General features: G+C 39.2%; 1 long non-coding RNA gene across 1 annotated transcript in view; it reads right to left on the minus strand.

The window, feature by feature from the left end:
• The window catches only part of LOC124168265, a 201,679-nt gene extending 192,700 nt beyond the window's left edge, over positions 1 to 8,979 (minus strand). The window contains exon 1 of the long non-coding RNA XR_006866887.1: positions 8,832 to 8,979. This is a non-coding gene — a long non-coding RNA (uncharacterized LOC124168265). The remainder of the gene's footprint in view (positions 1 to 8,831) is intronic.
• Positions 8,980 to 10,146: the final 1,167 nt, after the last annotated feature.

The raw sequence follows: 10,146 nt of genomic DNA on the forward strand, positions 1-10,146 counted from the left end.
ATACTTTGCCATCCGAAACAGACTGTTCCGTGACCGTAAATCCCCTTTCCTGTTTCCTGATACTTAAAACTTCACAAACCAAGGTGCGATGTATTTATTTATCATCTATGTAAGTGCTAGTTAATACGAATCATCACATTTACACTGTTAACTTACTCTACTGCATGCTTATGATAACTAATTAGGTACCTATTTGAAAGTTTTCTTAAGTCGCAGGATTTTATTATAATTAAGTTTATCATATAGTTTATTATAACAGTGCAGCTTATTATGGAATGGCATAGTAACCCTCACATGTCTAACACTAAACTTTCTAGGAATCTTAGCAATAATCAAATGCCTACGGCTTTGATAAAATTTCAAATAACTTAATAATTCTCATAAGTATACCTAAGGTAAAATAAATTGTCAATTGAAATGAGATGATGCTTATTAATAACACTTATAACAGTTTATTAAAATAAGTATTTGAGGGTAACTTATAATGCAACAAAAATGTATCATTAAACATTGTATATGCCTACAGATATGGGGCAATTAGATGGGGAGCCAGTGATTCATTTACTTCCAATTCTATCATTCGCACAGGCAATAGCTCTGATAATTTCGTTGATATAGTGCGTTGGAAATGATCACAGGGAGAAAATGATGATTTGTAATGCTCACTATACCTGCTCCGAAAATCCCCTTTCTGTTCCTTGACACTTGGAACTTACAAACCAAAGCGCGCACTTCTATGTAAGTGCTAATTAATAAGCATCATCTCATCTACAACGATACTTTAATTTACTCTATACTTACTGCAATATATAAGTCATTAGCAAAGTTTTCCAAAGCCACGAGAATTTAATTGTTACTGTGGTTATTATATGGTTTATAATAACAGTGCTAGACAAGGGAGGGTTACTAATAATACAATGCATCATTAAGCATTGCACGGTTTATGTGTAGTAACATGGGGTCACTTGATGGAGCGCCCGTGATTTTTTTACTTCAATTTCTAACTCTTGTAAACGTAATCTTGCATGCATTTTCAATTTCTAGCTCTTGTAAATGTAATCTTTCATGTATTTTTGTCTATGGCGGAAATGATTACGAGGAGAAAATACTAATTTATGACACTCACTATAACTGCTGGTATATTTAATATATTACTACGCCAAAATATTAATAAAACTCTTAAAATTTTGGATTGGCTAAGAAAAATAGAATGATACTAAATATAAATAGGTAGGAATAATTTAGCCATTAAATTTGGTAACATTTTTTTCTTCTATTGAATAAGTTTTTGCCTTCGATACATGTACCAACACGACCTTCTCAAGCACTATCGTATCCTTATTCGCATAATTCACCAGCACGCGCTCTCCCGGCAGATGTTTGAACTATTATTTTACCCCAATCTTCGAACTCATGGCATACCTTCCAGTCAATCTTCCGTCCGGTTTTTTTCTGCCTTTTGGGTCGAAAGAAAAAAATGTATTTTTTTCGGCACTCAAAGGGACTTAATATTTTATTACTCTTCTTTTGACAGAAGTATCCGAAAACACTTCAAGAAAAAAATACAAGATTCTTTGCGAATAGTATTTAAAGTGAACCCTACCGAAAAAAATTAAGACAAGGGTACAATTTAAAATACGTTAAGAGCTTATTTATACCTTGCTCTCCCATCAAAAAACTCGAGCAAGGTCTCCGGAAGGTTCGCTTCCCTACCAACTCCCTCGCATTTCGTTCTTCTTTTTTTTTAATCGCACGTAGACCGCAAGTCATCTTTTTTCCTCCTCCTGCCCATTTAAGTGCCCCCTGTCGGCATTTCTGGAATTCCGACATCCTTTCTCACCTGTCGAACCGTAAAATTACGAGAGATGGATACCTTTCAACCAAAATGTCCCACCCCGAGCGCCCGTTAAAATGTGGGCGGGGTCATGGGAACGAGATCACTATGATTTTTTTGCCACGATGGGTCTAAACGCTGACTTTATAAACGCATTACCTTTTGAGTAGCTGTCTGAGAGATAAATCTGTTAAACGGCATAGGACCTGCTGCAGGTTACCTTAAGGAAATTAAAAGTGCATCAGGATTCAACATAATGGCAAGATTTTGTTAGGGAGGCTTTTAAAGCTTGCACTTCTAGTCGTGGAAATTTTACCTCTTTGAAAATAACAGCCTTATTGAGAAAGAAAACTAAAAATGAGGAAATGGGAGTATATCACGAATACTTTTACTTCCAATTCTATCATTTATCGTTAATATACAGCTTTGGATATGATAGCCTGGAAAAAATCTCTTTCACCATAACTATCCATTTATCAAATACTATATTAATACGCAAAAACATTTATACAATCTTTAAAATTTTGGCTTTTTCGAGTAAATTAGAATGGCACTAATCATCAGTTGATATAAACGCTTTGCGAAAGTTTTTACCGCTTATTATATTAATCAGCTTCTGCCTTATAAACGTTCAATTTCATCCCATAGAAGGTGGATGTCTGTTGCCAATTTGGCTGAATTTTTATCGGCTTTCAAAATTGTCCCCGGCGCGGTGATGAGTGATACGATCCACTTTTTTCCAAACTTTTTTAATATAATGTTTGTAATTGCGAGGAATAGCATTGAAAATTTATGAATTTGATAGATCACATCATCATGAATGTAAATATCGGTTAACACCCATGATCTTATGGCCACGTGAAACTCGGATTAATTTGTCCGTCAGCGACGCGAGTGGCGACTTTTGTAAACCCATTTAAAATCGCGGAGCGGGACAACACATTTATACGCCGACTCGAGGATCCTCTTTTGTAATATTCGTGTCCATCCCATTGAAGGTGGATTTCTGTTGCCAATTCGGTCGCATTTTAATCGGTTTTCAAAATTGTCCGCGGCGCGGTGATGAGTGCAATGCGATCCACTTTTTCAAACATTTTGCATAATAATGTTTGTAATTGCGAGGTAGACCATTGAAAAGTGATGAATTTTATAGAGTACACAATCATGTTTATAAATTACGGTTTACACCCCTAATTATACCTTATCTCTTCGTGATACTCGGATCACTTTGCACGTCAGAGACGCAAGTGGCGACTAATGTAAACCCATTCGTCTGCGCGGTGGATAACAACACATTTAGACACCGACTTCAGGATCCTCTTTTTTAATATTCGTGAGAGAAAGGCTGAGGACGTTCCAGGGACCAAGGAGCTGGTCAAAGCTAGACTAAAAGGTGAAGGGAACAAGATTGCCGGCGAGAGTTACGATCCAAATGGACTGCTTCGCGTGGCGCCCGCCGTGGTAGGATGGGGAGTTGGAGCCACGACGCTAGCGCCGCCCGCTGCAACGGCTCCCCATGGCAACATCTGTTTATAGACTCGCTTATTTATACCGCCGCAGAGAGATAGCGATTTGTGAGCCCAACCGCCTCCAACTCCATCCTCTCCAAAACCTCGCCCCCGTTTGGCTGCATCGCCAGCCCCCTGTGCCCTTACATCCATGCCCCCGCAAACACTACGAAGACCCTACGAGACAAAAATCCCGCCTCCATACCAACTTTTCAGAAAAGAGACAACATGGGGGTATGAGGTACCTTCTATCCCTACCCTTAACTCAGCCGCACCTTAACCTTACCCAATCCCTTCTTTTACCCTAGGGTTCTGGGATAATCTCAACAAATCCCTGGCCTTCTTCCTTATAAATAAATTTTTTCCTACCATTTCTATAGCTTTCTCTCTCATGTGTACATTTTTGCCTCCTTTAGTGTTTATATCCCCTTGACGTCTACCATATCGATGACGTTCCTCTGTTTTTTCCTTCCTCTTGCCCTTATTTTGCTCCACGAGACCTCCTCCTATCTCCATGTTTGCTCTGCCTTCCAATCTACCCTAGCCGCCTATCCTGAATCTCCACACAGAGTGCTTCATAAGCAATGTATTCAACCGCATAGAGGGCTGTCTCGTATATTTCCACCTCCTCCACTTTGCCTCGGCTTCAACCCTCGGTTGAGATTAAGGGAGGTTGAAAATTTCGGCTTGCAAAGAAAGAGAAAATTTCTGAGCGGTCTCGACCAAGCGCAAGTATTTTTCATATTTATTACTTGCGGAGATTCTCTTGTCTCACAGTTAGTTTGTGGTTTCATTATTATATTTTTTTATATTGCCAAAGTTCGTCGTATTGTGATAGGAAAACTTTCTGACAGTGATGAAACGCTTGCAACTTAAATTTTCCTTACTTTAGGGGCTGAAGTGTACCTACCTCCAAACCATTCTCTTTTTATAATCGAAAATATTCGAACGTTTACACTCACACGGATTGGATCGCATTTCTTATGCAGAGAACATACTACCAGCCAAGTTACGATAGACGTACATTTGGAAGTGAAAATCACTGATAAAGATCTAAAAAAAATTATGCCCGACACATTTACGTAGTTACTCATGCTCCCAAAAATATTTAATCGCCTGTACGGTAAGCAAAAAATATATATAAAGCTAAAACGTTTGGAAATACTCTAATAGACGTAAATACAGGAAAATTGTAAGGCTTAGTTTTACATTTATTTTGCATAAACGCCATGTTTCGTCAATCAAAGCAAAATCTATTTCACGGATAACTTTTTGACATCTGTAACTAGTTTTTGATCCGAATCTAAAATATGAATGAATGATAAATTTCCGTCACTCGTTTGAACACGTTTCCGAGAATTAAAGCCTCTTCATATTCAGCACTGATGATTAAAAACGACCAAGTCTCCAGAATACCTGAAGCGATGCACAAGCAAAACCAATAAAAAGCCCGGAAATTTTTTTAGCAAGCCTACCAAGTTAACAAGGGCCAAAAGGAATTTTTTTCAAATGAAATGCAAAAAATGTTTAAAAATCGATCAAATCATTTTCACCAAGCTGGGAGGAGCTTTAGAGTAAAATAAGTGTGTAAAAAGTTTGTAAAATGTAAATTTGTAAACGATATGATATTGGAGTAAAAAAGTAAAATTCTTAGATAAAGCAAAACTAAGCGGTACATTATCCTAAAGGAAGTTATCGAACCAAAAATTACTCAGCCATATGGCTTAAAGAATAATCTAGCCAAAGCTACAGATTAAGAGGAAGCTTTGATAACAATCAACCGGGCGTATCTTGCCTTCTTATTATTTCTTGAAAATATATCGTTTACTTGATAGTTACTTCGCACTTGGTACAATATTGAAAGTTGCAGAGTACATAGAGAACACTTTCACAAACAATTACCAGCATCTAAATCACAAACATTTTACATCTGTTATAACCCTGAGGAAAAAATTTGAATTTGAAAAACAGTCAAATGTTGACTGAGGTGTATCTACCTTATCTATCCAGTAAATTTAGATGCCGTACCGTAAGTTTTTAATATATTATTCGTCTCGAAAAAAAAGGTTGAATGACGAGGAGTGATGCTTCCTCTTACAATAACCATGTTGGCAAACTTTTTTGCAGCGTAAAAAATCAAAAATATCCGGAATTCAGTTGCCAGTCGGGTGAGAATGGCCATTTCTCCATCGTTTCGAGGTCTTACGCGTTTCTGAACATCATGGATTTATAGTGGTGCCATGACCGTGGCCTGTATTTATACCTATGGTAACCGGCGCCAACCTATGGGAATTGACCACAACTGCGATTCAAGTATCGATCACGAAGATTACGATACATCCACTGCATAAACGCTCAACAATCCCCCACCGAATCAAAATCGCTCATTTAGTACTATAAGAGCGTTTCTACGCGTCACTGACTGACCGCTACACCCAGTTTTTGTTTATGTATTTCCCCTTTGACTTCATACAAATCAATTTAGGAACTTTCTGGAGGATTCCTCCAAAACAAGTTAGTGAAAGCATACACTGTCTTTGTTACCACCCTGTGGCCCCTGTAGAACTGGAGATTTTTTAACTTCAATATTTGAAACTTGAACACTGCCAAAGGTTAAAATGTCAATCAGTAACAGCGCTGAGAAGCAAAAACGGTGAATACTGGGGAATTATTTTATTCTGACCTTTCATCCTTGGGATGTACTTGATTTGGATACGAAACGATTTATCTCCCGCATCCCTCGATTTTGGTCAGCGGAAAAAATGTATGTCCTTCGTCACTGACTGACACCAAAACGACGCACTGTTGCGTTACATTCCTCTGCGTGAACATGTGAATTTCAAGTATTGATGAAATGGATTGGGAAGACACAGTCATGTTTGGGGAGGATGGTTAACTGGAAATTTACATGGAAAAATCTTATCTTAGTAGCGAAATCTTCAGTAATAAAATGGCTCAGTAAACGGAATCATTTGCTCATATGATACGAGAGCTCAATTCCGCGACGTTTTCGTAAAAAATGGTTGGAGTATGGGGAGAAAAAGGTACGGATTATTAAAATTTGGAATATTTACACCATGTCAGGACTATGAACGGTCCATTTACCTCAAATTGAATTTTTGAACCCTAGTATGACAGTTACGTAGAAACGCTCATAAGGGCTATCTAGATGAGCGGATTTGATTCGGTTGGCTATTGCTGAGCGTTTATGCAGTGGAGGTATCGATTACAAACGAGGACCCTCAAGTCGGCCTCTAAATGCGTTATCACCGTTAAAGTCGCGCATTTAAATGAGTTGACGAAAGACGCCACTCGCGTCGCTGACGGGCAAAGTGATCCTAGTTTCACGGGGAAATAAGACGAAATTAGCGTTTTTAACCGAAATTTATATGCATGATGATATGATCCGTCAAATTCATTACATTTCAATGCTATTCCTCGAAACGACAAACATTATATTGCAGATTATAGGATAAAAGTGGATCGCAATGCACTCATCACCGCGCTGCGGACATTTTTGAAAACCGATTAAAATGTGACCGAAGTGGCAACAGAAATCAGCCCTCCACGAGATAGTATAGGGTAGTTTCCTTCATCAAAGAAAACGAAAGGCATTGATTGCGATTCCCACCATTAGTGTATTCACCATTACTGTTACCCACCATTAGTGTATTCACCATTACTGTTACCCACCATTAGTGTATTCATAATATACAAATTATTTGGTTTTAGAAATCCCAGTTTAGACGAATGGCAACGGTCAATTTTTACCTCATTTAAAAAAGGCCAGATTGGCGCCCATGCGATGCCACTCCACGTGACGTCACAGGGACCTAGTTTCTATACGAGTGGATAGGAGTTTTTACATTGTCTGAGATTACTAATGAATGCATGAGGCACAGAGCTCAGGGAAACATCTAATAATAATCACACATTAACAGTACCTAAGTTCGGAAAGTTTTCTTCGTTTGATAGGGGAATAATAATCCTTATTTCAGCCAAGCGCTACCTGATAGCCGGGTACTCAGCTACCTGCTAGCATCCTGCGTCGTATCAGCGCTCAATCCTCGCCCCAAGGTCACCTCACACACCAACAGCTGGAACCAGAATAACGTCACACGGACTTTTCCCATCATTCCTACTTAGCCGTCGCGTTTTCGCGCGCTTGAAATTTTTCACTTTTCGTTCAATCGCGAAAAATAGGTATCGTCATTCGAAAATCTAAGAGCGTGAAAGGCGTACTCCAGGAGTAATAATCTTACGATTTAGGCAATAAAAAATAATAGGAAACCACCCTATTGGTCCTCCTCTAAGCAGTCCTCTTTGTATTGCTGCTGAAAATGCCAATTATCTGCCGTTTGTTCCTCAAGGATCGTTTTTCCGGTGATATCTATCCTACTTGAATTGAACCCAAGGAATCCCAAATAGTTCTTGGCTTCCAGGATTTGTAATTGTTTGAAGGTGTTGACTAACGGCTGCCACAATGACTTTGGTATCATTAATAAGCAATGTTCAAAATCCTCATTACCACCGATATTGTGACCCAAAATGTCCCCAAAAAGTAAAGGCCCCGAGGCAGTTGGCTACACTCTAGCAGATAGAAAATTTAGTGTTTCGACAATTTTTCCTAAGGTTTCAGACGATTGTAGAAGGGGTCAATTCTGATTTTTGTCGTATCATGTCTCGTTCACCCCAAACATTTGTGTGAGCGAGTGAGTGGTCGGGAGTGGGTTTTATAGTTTAGTGATTCCGGTCACTATCATGGCACCGGCACCATACCCTGATGACAAAGAACGTGACGGACCTTGAAACGTCGGAGAAAATGGAAGCTCAAAACGGGATGGAAACCTGACTAGACCTTATTCAGTCTATTCTCCGGGAAAGCACCAGATATTTCTTCACCCATATCCGAATTGCAAAAATCCTTTAAGTTGAAAAAAAATTAAAGTCACTCAGTCACGCGCAAGGGTGAAAAATTACACAGCATATTAAAAATATTTGACTTAGCCAGGATCTAAATGAGCAATTAACTTAGTAATCATGGCCAAGTCAAATATTTTTCATGGAAGAGCTATTTAGTAAGCCATCCTGGCTATGTCGGATATTTTTTCATGACAAACTTCATCGTTCATTTACATCTAAATCTACATACCAACCCACAAGTTGCCTAAAAGGCGTATGGCAGGGGGTGTTAGGACACCAGCCATTGCCACATAAAGAGGAAATGCTCTAACGAAATCAAGACTAGCATTTATTAAAGTCCTTTATGGTTCGGGGGAAAACGAATTCCCATATCTACCCATTCGGAAAAATATTTCCCTTAATTTATCGCTTCTGTCGGACCTGGAAATGAGATGGGGTTCTATTATTACGTTCTCCCTGTCACTATGAAAAATATCCATTCTCATTTGTTTAAGCAATCCAAGCCTAGCGCGCAGCCTCCATCCTTGGTGTATATTGAAAAATAATAATAAAAGAATAGTGCTCACCTCCTTTGGAATAGCAATTGACCATAGCAAGGATCTCCGCGGAGGCGATGCCTGAGGTGCTTCTGCAGAATTCACCACGTGGTCTCCAGGCAGGCGTTTACCATCCACAGTACCGACTGCAATACGTCTCACCATGCGAATACGTCCGAACGTGGCAACCGACTCGCCTACAATGAACACAGATTGCGCTCTATCTGGGCTCATCGTTTTCGTGAGACCCCTAGAGGTATTAACTATACCAGTCGAATGGCTGTAAACAAAACCTTTTCAAATGAACGTACGCGTTAATGCCAGCGTATCCCTCAAACATCATACTCCATCCCAACCCACCTGCTTATCAGCTCTGAACGCGATATGCAATCCCCGGGTTGCCTCTACTCGCCTTTTTTTGATGGCAGCACATGTAGTGTCTTTTTAAATGACGCACATGCTAGCTCGATGATGGGAAAGTCATAGGCGAAGTCAAAACTTAAATTGGAACGTGAGAAAAATTTCCAAGACAAGGATTCGAGCCTCCGTCTAATTGAGTGAGAGGCGACCAGGTAGACCACCACTTAACCAAGTTATCTCCTGTACATGAGGACTAAATTGATTCATGGTGCAATGGCGTTTCTGAATAAAGCAAAGTAAGTTACCGTTGATGGTACTAGGAATAGGAACCTTCACGGAATCTTACTGGTTTTAATGTTTCAATTGAATGCAAAATCGAATTAGCCGTACTTACGAGATATTTTTACGGCAAGTATATAAAATATTACTCCTAGGCCTTAGCGAGTTGGGAGGTACCAGGAGACAGGGGCGGAACTGGGAGTTCTTTTCAGGGGGGGCAAAGATCAGTTTGCCGCCTTCCCCCTCATCCCCTATTCAGTTAAGGTAAACTATTTTTTGAGATGCGGTTGTTGAAATTACATATTGAAAGTTTGCTATCAAGAAGTTTCATTAATTTTATTGTTTGATAATTAATAAATTCATAATATTGTCAAATAATTTGGTTAAAACAATTAAATGATTTTAAAAAAAATTTACTCCCTGAAATCTGCCGCTAGCGACACGTATATCCTCTGCCCCACTCTATTTCCGGGCCTTTCTGGAAGTTCAATCTGTTCCCGAAATATTTGAGAGTCAAAGTTTTAAGTGTATCCTCCCCAAATGATGCCCTCTGAAATGAACGGACCACAAACACTCCCCCCTCCAATCCTCCCGACTTGCTACGGCGCTGTATAACTGTATTAATCATAAATGCAAAGACTGAAAAAATTAGAATGGAAATTAAAGACTAATAAATAAGAATTATCTTGTTTTTGGTCACTGTATT

The sequence above is a fragment of the Ischnura elegans genome, chromosome 11 (genome assembly GCF_921293095.1).
Source record: "Ischnura elegans chromosome 11, ioIscEleg1.1, whole genome shotgun sequence".
NCBI lineage: Eukaryota > Metazoa > Arthropoda > Insecta > Odonata > Coenagrionidae > Ischnura > Ischnura elegans.